This window comes from Dermacentor andersoni, chromosome 2 (assembly GCF_023375885.2).
Source record: "Dermacentor andersoni chromosome 2, qqDerAnde1_hic_scaffold, whole genome shotgun sequence".
NCBI lineage: Eukaryota > Metazoa > Arthropoda > Arachnida > Ixodida > Ixodidae > Dermacentor > Dermacentor andersoni.
In genome coordinates, this window is record NC_092815.1 from 7,576,518 (window position 1) to 7,588,783 (window position 12,266).

Genomic DNA, 12,266 nt, shown 5'->3' on the forward strand with positions numbered 1-12,266 from the left:
TATCATGTAGCAGGAAGTCCGCAACATCAGTGGCACAACTGGTCGGAAGAGCACAGGTTACGGCGTAGCGGGTCGCGTAGTCCACCGCGACTGCAACCCACTTGTTTCCTGGTGTAGATTCCGGAAATGGGCCTAGAAGGTCCAAGCCGACACGATGGAAGGGCTCGGCAGGGATGTCGAGCGGCTGCAGGTAACCAGCGGGGAGCTGGGAAGGCTTCTTGCGTCGTTGGCAAAGTTCACAAGCGGCGAAGTAACGTCGTACGGAACGCGCAAGGCCCGGCCAGAAAAAACGGCGACGTACACGGTCATAGGTTCGAGATACGCCGAGGTGTCCTGCCGTTGGTGCGTCGTGAAGCTCTTCTAGAACGGTGGAGCGGAGGTGTTTAGGTACTACAAGCAGGAACTCAGAGCCGTCTGGATGAAGGTTACGACGGTACAGAGTACCGTCGCGGAGGACGAAGAGGCGTAGGGTAGCATCGGCCGGAGAGTGTTTAAAACGGGCGATGAGTACTCTGATGTAGGCGTCACAGCGTTGCTCGTCGGCGAAATGAAGCAGCTGGGATACCGAGAATACGCAAGAAGCACTGGCAATATTGGAGGAGTCAGAGTCGTCAACAGGATAAAGCGACAAACTGTCAGCGTCTTGGTGCAGGCGGCCAGACTTGTACACCACGGAATATGAAAATTCCTGTAGCCTCAAAGCCCATCGACCAAGCCGGCCTGTAGGATCTTTTAGCGATGAGAGCCAGCAAAGAGCATGATGGTCAGTGACTACGGAAAAAGGGCGACCGTAAAGGTAAGGACGGAACTTTGCAACCGCCCAGACAACAGCAAGGCATTCGCGTTCCGTAATGGAATAGTTGCGCTCCGATGGTGTGAGGAGGCGGCTCGCATAAGCAATAACGCGATCCTTGCCACGCTGACGCTGGGCTAAGACGGCACCTACGCCATGACCGCTGGCATCTGTACGTAATTCTGTAGGGGCATCATGGTCGAAGTGGGCGAGAATGGGTGGTGAGGTTAGAAGAGTGACGAGACGAGAGAAGGCGGCGGCTTCTGCAGTACCCCACGAGAATTGTACGCCTTTCTTCAAAAGATTAGTTAGGGGCCTAGCAAATGTCGCAAAATCTGGAACAAAACGACGAAAGTACGAGCACAGCCCTACAAAACTTCGAACGTCTGCGGCTGTCTTCGGAACCGGAAACTCTCGGACAGCGCGAGTTTTGTCGGGGTCAGGCTGTACTCCAGAAGCGTCAACTAGATGGCCCAGAAGAGTAATTTGTCGGTGGCCAAAACGACATTTCGATGAGTTAAGTTGCAGCTTCGCCTTTCGAAATACATCAAGTATAGTTGTGAGACGCTCAAGGTGAGTGTCGAACGTTGGCGAGAAGACGATGACGTCGTCGAGGTAGCAGAGGCATGTGGACCATTTGAAACCTTGGAGCAAGGAGTCCATCATACGCTCAAAGGTGGCAGGCGCGTTGCATAATCCAAACGGCATTGCTTTAAATTGGTATAGGCCATCAGGTGTGATGAACGCGGTTTTTTCTTTGTCCATATCGTCAACAGCAATCTGCCAATATCCCGAACGAAGATCAATAGACGAGAAATATCTGGAACCGTCAGGCAATCAAGGGCGTCGTCTATACGTGGGAGCGGGTAGACGTCCTTTTTTGTAATGCGGTTCAGGTGACGGTAATCAACACAGAAGCGCCACGTGCCGTCCTTCTTCTTAACCAACACCACAGGTGACGCCCAGGGACTCGATGAAGGCTCAATGATGTTTTTATCGAGCATTTTGTTCACTTCATCTTGAATTACTCGGCGTTCCGACACAGAAACTCGATACGGCCGTCGGTGAATAGGCGGAGCATCGCCAGTAAGAATGCGATGCTTGACCGCGAGCGTCTGGCCTAAAGGGCGATCGTCAAAGTCGAAAATATCGCGGTAGGACGATAATACTTCGCAAAGGTCTTCAGCCTGCGTAGAGGACAGGTCCGTCGCAACCATTTTCTTTATGTTGGGATCGACGCCCGAGGCTGGCGCGATGGGCATGCTAAGGTCGCGAGAACCATCGGTCGATAACGCTGCCACGTATTGGTCGCCGAGACAATCAATGGTGGCAAGGCAAATACCTTGCGGTAGAATTTGCTTTGCCAATCCAACGTTACTGACAGGCATGCGAGTGTGGTTGGCAGTAATAGTAACTATACTGTGAGGCACGGTGACGTCATACTGTATTGGGATGTCGGGCAGAGGAGTGACGAGGTACTCGCCATCAGGAACTGGTGGGAAAGACAACAGTTCAATGTAGGCTATGGACTTTGGCGGCAGGCGAAGAAAGCCGGTGGAGCGTAAGCGGCAGTGGGGTGCGTCAGAAGGTTCTGCGAGCATCGGCAACTCGAGGCGAAGGGTACTGGAAGAGCAGTCAATTAGGGCAGAATGGGCGGAGAGAAAATCGAGGCCGAGAATAAGGTCGTGGAGCAATGAGCAATTACAGTGAAGAGTACAGGAGTGTGGCGGCCGGCGATGCTGACACGTGCCGTACACATGCCGATGATAGGCACAGTACCGCCATCGGCAACGCGGACGACGCGTGCCGACGCTGGGGTGTGGAGCTTGTTCAGTCGTCGTCGGAAGGCAGCACTCATAATAGGAAGATGTGCTCCTGTATCGATGGGTGCCGTGACAGGATAGCCATCAACGTCAACGTCAAGAAGGTTTCGGTTAGTTGGTAACGTGAGCAGAGGATTTGAGGGCAGGGTCGACAACGCAGCTTCACCTCCAGAAGCTGCAGTGCCTAGTTTTCCGGCTGGGTGCGGGAGGCGATAGGCGGCGAAGAAAAGCGGCGGGGTTGGGGCGAAGGAGACTGGTGGCGTCGAGGTGAGGGCGAGCGGCTGTAGCGAAGGTTCGGAGCAGGGACATCAGCAGTAGTAGGTTCATGGCGGGTGGCATAGGATACAGAAGGTCCAAAGGTGCGGGAATAAGTGGGGGCGTAAGTCCGAGGAGGTGGTGGCCATCGGTTGCGGCAGTGACGGGCGACGTGGCCGATGCGACAGCAGTGGAAGCAGATCGGCCTGTCATCAGGTGTACGCCATTCGGACGGGTTGCGGCGAGATGTGGCAGAAAAGGACTGCCGGGAACGAGGAGGGCCGATAGAGAACTGGGGAACGCTGGGTCGAGACGTGGAACACACGGTGTTCAGACCCATGTTTTCAAATTCCTGTCTGACGACAGCCTGAATCATCGCAATGGTGGTTGCTGGCGGATCGGGTTGCGGCGTGGAGAAGGCTGGCAAAGTGGCGGCCTCGAGTTCGCGGCGAACAATGCGGGTGACGTCGTCACAGGTGGTGGTCTGACGAGGTCGACCCTCACATGTCGACGTAGCAGCAGTGTTGGGTAGGCGCGCAATGTGGTTTGAGATACGGCGGCTCTTAGCCTGTTCAAGGCGACGGCATTCTTTTATAATGGCATCGATAGTCGACACGTTGCCGAAAACAAGCAAATTGAAAGCGTCGTCGGCGATGCCTTTTAGCACATGTGCCACTTTATCTCCTTCGGACATATGATCGTCAGCTTTACGGCATAGAGCCAAGACGTCGAGGATGTAGGAAACGTATGGCTCTGTAGGTGACTGAACACGAGATGCAAGAGCCTTTCTCGCGGCAGCCTTGCGCGCAATGGGGTCGCCGAACAGTTCCCGCAGTTTTTCTTTGAAACTGTCCCAACTGGGTATTTCGTCATCATGTGTTTGGTGCCACACGCGTGGAGTGCCGCCGAGATAAAAGATGACATTGGCGAGCATAATCGTTGGGTCCCACCTGTTATTAGCGCTGGCATGTTCATAGAGCTTGATCCAGTCGTCGACATCCTGTCCCTCCAGGCCAGAGAACACACCTGGGTCACGATGGGGGGCAACCGTGACGACTGGAGCAGTCGGACAAGCCGAAGCCGTTGCGGAGGCGGGTTCGTCACCGGGAGGCATGGTGACAAGCGCGGTGTGCCGACCACTTCGGAGTTCCGTGGTGAGGACGGGGATCGCTGACCTCCACCAGAAATGTTACGTGTGGAAAGACACAGACGAGAGATGCTATTTACACGCTTTTTACACTGGAGCCAGGCAGCCAGGCTGACACTCGCTCGTGCCGAGGGCACCGACCAACTGCTTCGTCGTTCTCGCGGCTGCTCGTCTCTCGCGGAATCATATCGTAATAATATATAGACAACAAGGATAATGATCAATAGCCTGGTGAGGGAATAGGAGTTCAGCATCGCCAGTGAGTCTGTAGAGATTGCAAAGGACTAGGTCAATTACTCACAGGGGACTCTGATTATGAGAAGGAAACTTACAGAATAATAAAATTTGATTGGGGGGCATGCGGCGGACATACTCAGATTCTTACTGCAGGCATACCATTATTACTAAAAGAAAGGTTTACCACCTGCGCATTCTACCGGTGCTAACATATGGGGTGGTAAATTGGAGACTTAGAAAGGAGTTGGAAAACAAGGACCGCACGAAGAGCGATGGAACGAAGAACGATAGATGTAACGTTAAGAGACAGGAAGAGAGCGGTTTGGATCAGAGAACAAATGGCTATAGCCGATATTCTAATTGACATTAAGAAAAATAAATGAAGCTGGGCAGGTGATGTAATACGTAGGTTAGATAACCGGTGGACCATTAGGATTAATTGGTGCCAAAAGAAGGGAAGCGCAGTTGAGGACGGCAGAGGACTAGGTGAGGTGATGGATTGATGAATAACTTTCTTGAGGTCAGTCGGTGCGCGTGATTAGCGCGCAGCGAGCGGCTCCCCCGTCGGGACAGAGAGGCCATGCCCCTCCTCCGCGTTGCGGGCCCGATGGACCGCCCAGAGCTGTGCTTCAAGGTCTGAGCTGCGCAGAGCTCGGTCCCACTCTTCCTTGGTGGTCCCGGCCCCCGGAGTCAATCCCAGAGCATGTGAGCAAGGCTAGCTTCACGAAAGCGACACGCGTTGTGAGGGTGCGCGTCCGGAAAGATTTTGTGCAGAAAGGCGTGGGCAGGTGCCGCCTGTACGTGACTTCTTGTGTGAGAGCTATGTGCGCTAGCGGCATGGTTCTCTTGGCTAACTCATAGTGCTGGCTGAGATCGCTGTAAGTGACGAGGGGGTCGCGCTAGCTCGCCCATCCTGCCGAGAGGGAGTCCAGGCTCCCACGATGAGTTAGGTCTCGTGCGGCGTCGTGTGCCGTTTTGTTGAGGTTAGGGAGCGGCCCCTCTAATGGTCCCATGTGTGCCGGGAACCAATTGAGGTAGTGTGGCGGTGAGGTGATGAGTACCAAGTACTCTGCCGACGGTCGGGGATATGGTTACTGTTCCGAAGGACAGAATTGGCCTCTTGGAGTCGCAGTATACCAAACTTTTATGGTCTTCTAAGATTGCAAGACTGATGGCCGCTTGCTAGGCCACCTCAGGACTATCAGTGCGGACCGTGCACGCGTTGATGACCGTGCCATCTTTGTTGACCACCGCTGCTACATAGGCTCGTCTGCCAGGGTATTTGGCTGCGTCCGCACAGCAGCATGCTTTCCCGGAGGCGGCTGCCTGTCGGAGGAGTGCTTTGGCTCGAGCAAGTATTCTGTCAATGTTGTGCTCTGGGTTCATCGGTGAGGTGATGAAAATAAGAAATTGGCAGGTGGAAGTTGGAATCGGTTGGCGCAGCACAGGGGTAATCGGAAATCGGAGGGAGAGAGAGGCCTTCGTCCTGCAGTGGACTTAAAATAGGTTGATGATGATGATGATGATAATTTTTCGATGTTAGCAGCCTCTAAAAAAACTAAGAATCTTTCCTCCAACAACGCTGACAAGTGAGAGTGATGCCGATAGCCCGCCTCGCGAATTGTGAAATCCGCCTATCGTTGTGCTTCACAGGAACGCGTGTAACTGTGGTTAACCACCTACACCTTGACGTTTTCAATCACTTTTGAAAATAAAAAGCTGGTGCCGTAAGCTCGCGTTGTTGTACATACATGTCTTATATTTGTACCGCGCTTTCCCTCAAGTACACGCCTATGTCATGACTAGCTCGCCTCTGTCGTCGCTGTTCTGTCGATAGACGAGCCAAGCCAACTCATAGAAAACGAAGGAGGAGGCAGCGCTGCTTTTCAGCTCACTACAAACGGACGCTTATCGGCGCATTGTAAGTCAGGAAAACCTTATAATATTAAAAAGTATACTGCATTCCAATACTAATAAAAAGACCAGGAACCGTGTACACTAGTAGAAAGTCACGCGGTGGACCTCTTATGCAGCTTCATGTTTTTTCCCGCATGGGGCGCCAAAGGTAATTTTTCGATTTTTCGGTAATTTGATGAATTAAAAATATAAATCCACGTTTAATGAGAAAACATGGCTCGTTTTAATCGCTACGATGGGGAATTGTTCATCAGCTGGGTTATCTCGATTCATGTTCTGGGCGGCTGTCTGTCCCTTTAATAAAACCTGTACAGATAAACTGGCCTCACATAGGCCTTCCTAAAGCACACATACCGCTAAATACAATAGCGCATGACATTCATCAGCCTTCTTTAAATTGCTTAAGAGGAAGCTTTAGCTCGGGTGCTCCTATCTAAATACATGTAAAAGGAGAATTCGTTTTTCTCGGCAACCACTGCACCACATTTGACGAAGTTTGTTGCATTTAAAAGAAAAACTTAAAATCTAGTGACTGTTGGTTTCGAATTTTTTATTTATGTCATCAAATTTTTATTAAAAATTACAAAAATCAAAAATTTTCAAGAAACGATACTATCAAGTTTACAACTCTGTAACTCAGCAACAAAAAATCGTAATACAATTCTGTGAATTCCATCTAATAGTTAATCTATTAATCTAAAGTGGACAAAATTGATATGTTCCCATGAATCTAAAAAAAAGTGTAATATGGAAATACAGCTTTCGCAGAACCCTTGTAAACAACACAACAAATTCACGTAAGATGTAAAATGGTATATCGAATTTGTCCGCTTTGAACGATGTAATGGATGCCGTTTACAGAAGCGCGATATCTGTTCTTGATGCAGAGCTATGAATTTGTAAACTTCGCGCTTCTATTTTTTTCAAACTGTCGAATATTTGAAGATCTTTCTAACAAAATTCAATCCCTAAATTCAAATTCTACTTCCAACAGTCACTAGAGTTTAACTTTCTCTCTCAAATGCAACAAATTTAATTAAAAGCGGTCAAGGGGTTAACTCAGAAAAACATTTTTTGCGTTTTACATGTATTTGAATTGGCCGCGGCGGAGTTGGGCCCGAGCTAAAGCTTCCTCTTAAGTTTATTCTGCCCCTTTCCTCGACCGCTGGGTACATGCCTCTGGTTCTACGCATATATTCTTGGATAATTCCCCTGCATGGCTATGTACCACTGTGACAAGTATTTACCTGTGTGTGGTGCTTCTCTGTGCATACACATTTAATCACAATTTTTTCCGTCGACAAATATTAGCACCGCATCATCCTCGTGACGTCACTGCATCGAATCCCTCACGGTGCGTATTCGTGCAATCTGCATTTTGCGTTTCTGCATAGCTTGCGAACGGCGTAGTGCATAAACATAGACATTCTGTGACATTGTACGACATTGTATGATATTGTATGTACAACACGTGCGAAATTTGGCCTTCGCAATGCATAGACAACGGAGATTAACAACAGAGCATGACATTCAATTGAAACGAAGTGATATTGCACGTTGCATAGAAAAAAACATATAAATGCTAAGGTACGGGATTGCACATAATTACATATACAGCATTAATTCAACCGCTTCGTGAAAGCTTCCATACGCGTAGATTCGTTCATGTTAGTTGCCTCAGTAAATATTTTAACGCGAACACGTGCGAGTGTTGGAGGCTCTGGTGCAGGGATCCTATCTTCTAGATATGTCTCCATTCGAGTGGCAATGCTGTTCAAATGAATAAAGGATAAGCGAATGATAGAGCTATTGAACGTGGGAAGCTATTTAAATGTGTGGCATGCGCTTGAGAAGGGAATGCGTTCCCGCTGCGTATACAACAAAGTACTAGGTCGAACAGCGATCTGGAAACAACTGGGGACGCAAGTGCTGCTTAGGTCACCAGAAGGAAATTGTAAGAAGGCGGACGGGCGCAAACAACCTTAAAGTAAGCCTAAAAAGCCGATTAGCGCTAAATTAAGCAGAGCTACATCGTCTGCTTCAGGGGCTGAAATGGTGATCCCATTTGGGGGCCACTAATCTCCTCTGTTGTCTCGCAAAGCAGCGTCGGAAATTAGAGTCGCCGAGGGCAAGCGAAAGCACCCCGCTTTGCAGACGGCTTCAATTAGGCTTTGTGTGGGAATATAATACCGTGATCTCCGAAACATGCATTTCGCAGTTCAAATGGGAGGGTTTACGCTGAAGGTACGAATTGTTAATCTCACTTCGTTATTACAGTGGCGCACATGTTTGCATGAAAATGTTAGAGATCGGGCTACTTACTATTTTGTGGTGTAACTCGTAGCGCGAGAACGAAACACGAAACACAAGCGATATGTGTTTGTCGTTTTCCTTCTGCCTTGGCTTTCGCACGGCATCACACGTTTGCAGCAGTAGAGCAACGTGTCCACAAATGTGCTTGCAGCCGTCAGCGTTCATGTACTTGCGTCTCTCGCTCGCGCTCACCGCATAGCAAAACATTACAAGCGAAGATTTTTCTTGACAAACGAAATTATATGTGCAATCTCGAGTACAAGAACATCAGTGTACTACTCTTTGCAACGGCTCTGTGTGACTATGATGTTCTGTTCGATTCTCAGATTCGGTGGCCGCATTATGAAGGCACGGAACTCAAAAATGTTTGAGTTAATTCAGACCTCTCCCTACCTGAGATTCGCTAACCACGGCAGCGCTATTTTCGCCGTTATCACGTGCGCACTTATTCAAAAATAGAAAGTTGATAGCACGTAATATCTTTTAGGAATGGCCCGGAATGTGTTCCTACGTGCTGTGTCTGCTCCAATAAACTGAAGTAAGAAACAAAGTGATAACGCCGTTTCTTCCAAGGACGGAAATAGATGTTGACTTTAATGACCAACTGGAGATGTTCGGCTTGTTGAAGGTATGCCATGCTTCTGACCACCAACGCAGATGTGCACTGTAATTAATGTCTTTCTCGTAGCTGCACGCTCATACAATCGGACCTACTTGCGGCTTATAAAAATAAGAGAGATCAAGCACCCTAGGAGATTCGTTTATGATGTCAATTTCTTTCATCGCATCTCGGAATTGTTAGTTTCTGGAATGCCCAGTTTTCATTTGCCACTGCTTTATGTGCTTTATGATATGCGTATTGGCTCGGAAAAAAGGGTGAGCCAAAAGAGCAGTTGGAGAGATATCAGTGAAAGGCTCTCAACGTGAGCTGCCTCTACAGCGAAATCACGCACAGCTGTCTGACCTCTGGTTCATCGTCGCGCCAACTGCAATTTGGCTTTTTCATCTTCATTCCGGAAGAATGGATGCTCTGTATAGGAATAAAAAAGAAAAAGAAAACGAACCCTTAGTTGCAAATGACGCAGAACCGGCAAGAGTGATGAGGACAGAGAAATAGTCATCTAGTGTTGCAGTGGTTTTCAGCTATTAGACCGGAGATAAGGCGGAAACGACAGAGCGCTCGTTTCCGCAAAAGCGGGTCCGCGGTTAGAGGTCCGAGGGCTCGGGAAAATTTGACAACAACAACAACAACAACAACAACAACAACAACAACAACAACAACAACAACAACAACTGTTTCTTGTTTTTTTCTAGGGCATAAAAATTAAAATAAAGAAACCTAATGGTCGAAATTTACCCTATAAAATAGAGTGAATTGATGTAAATCGTGCGAAAGTTAGGATGTCGTCGCTTTGTGAGCATTAGTGTTCAGGCGACTCATTGTTTGTTGCAGTGTGCGAAAAATTTCTTTATGATGGTGGTGTGCTGTATCTCCATCGTTTGCTTCTCAGAAAGACAACCTCGGTATGCGTCACTTCTCGTGGTACACAGGGTCTGACCTTTTGCAGATGAAAATGACAGGAAGAACAGCCCTGGTAACATTATCATTCAGAATGATAAAAAAAAAACGAGAATTTGCCGTTGTTTTAATCCGGTGCTAAAGTGCCCGTTAGCCGAGAGATTGGCAATTCATTGCAGCATTTTCGAGTAGCTACTTTGTGCGTGTACTTCTTCGAGTCAAAGCAAGCTCAACTGCCTACAACAGTTCCACCTGATTTTCACAGTGGCAACACAAAAGCGCACTCTCGCCCTTCGTTGCATCTTTAGAAGCTGTTCTGCGTGTAAATTCATCTGCAAATGAACAGCTTGACTTGGTTTTCTGTCTCGTTCTAATTTTTCTAACGAGAAAAGCTCTTTCCACTTAAGTCCTTTCTCTTTCTCGACTCTCAATCTTTATGCAAGCCTAGATGATTTGATATTCCAAGGCCATCTGGCTGCACAACTCGAACTGACCCACGTCTAGAGCAAGAATTTGGAGCTGTTGTTTCCCACAAATAAATTAATCCACTAAATCCCACGTGGGAGCGGCCCGCTTCATGAAGACTCACGATCTGCAGGACTTCGTTAAAGCTTTATCATACCATACGACACCATACTAAATTTGATGTCAGGCAGATAATTTTTGCTTTTAAAGGTCACTAAAAAAAATGTTAAGCAGAACTAATACATTACGCTCCCCAAATGGCAAAAGTCCCCCTTTACCATGAGAAGGTGGAAGAAACGCAAAAGCGAAAGCCGGGTCGCGCTGGTGGATTATGGTCAAGCGCGCACAAACAATCACAGAGTGAGGAGTCGACAACACAGGCGCTTACATAGAATCGAATGTGTGTTTACAGAATTGCATCACATGAACACTTTCCTTCGTGACGTCACAAGACCGAAATGATGACAGCAGGTGGCCATGCTCAGAAACTCAGTTTCCTTGGACGACAGAAAAACAAGGTGCGCTGACACACGACACACCCGCCTTTCTAATACCATCTGCTTCAATTTTCTCCCTAACATCCTGGTTCTAATTTTTGGCTACTATCTTACACATGTTGAACAAGGGCTTACACGGCTTCTTGTTCTTTATTCCACACTCATGACAATGCACAGAAAGGTGTTCAAGTTTTACCGCTTGGATCGTGGTGCCATATCAGGAAGAGGCGTTCTGATAGCTGTTTCTAATCACATTGTCTCTTATATCATGTTCCCACTGAGTCACATTTAGACGTTGTTTGGGTATGTGTGCGCATTAACCACTGCGATATAATTTTTTGTGTTTACTATCGGCTACCTAACGCTGGGCATAATTTTTCTTTTGATTTAAATGATGCTTTGAATACCAGTATCGTTAGGTTCCTTCACGCACCGAGGTGACTTTAATTTCCCTAACATTGATTGCTCCGGTCCTTTTCCTGCTGAGTCCTCAAGTGAAAGTGCCGCCTTCGTGAAGTTATGCTGCGATTTCAACTTCACTCAAGTGGTCACTACTCTAACGGGAACTACTTCGTCCAGCGCTAACATACTTGATCGTATTCGAACAATAGCTCCTGATCTCGTGCATTCCCTTGTTTTTTACAAGGACTGAGCGACCACTGTGTTATCAACTTTTTAATTAAAGCAACTGGTAAACGTCCCACCAGTGAACCAAAATACATCAGAGATTATAAGAAGGCTGATTTTTCAGTTATTAATAGTGAACTAGCAGCCTTCTTGGAAGGTTGCATGCCCAGGTTTTATGAGCGAACTATCGAGGAAGACTGTGGTCAGTGTTTAAAATGAAAGTTAACTAACAAGCATACATGTACTTCTGGGGGTCATCCGTCACCGGCGAAAGTCACCTTGGCTTAATGTGCCCTTAAAGCGCCTTCAGAATCAGAAGAAACGCTCTTTCCGAAAGATAAAGTTCAGGAATGGTCACGGTGACTGGACCGCATATCAACAGATCGCCCGCAAACATACAAATGCGATTAAGGATGCCAAGCACGCTTTCTGTGGCACTACTTTACCTGCTTTGCTAAAAGACGACAACAAAATGTTCCGGTCAACGGTGCACGCGAGAGCGTGCGGCCGATAACTGACGACAGCGGCGTTGCCGTTTCTCGTTCGCAATGTTGTCACGCGTTCAGCGAAGTATTTTCGAAAGCATTTTTAGATGAGTGCGCTTCGTGCCTGCCAGAAATTAGTGACGCGAGCTTTCCTACAATGGTTCCTGTTGTAATATATTACGATGGTA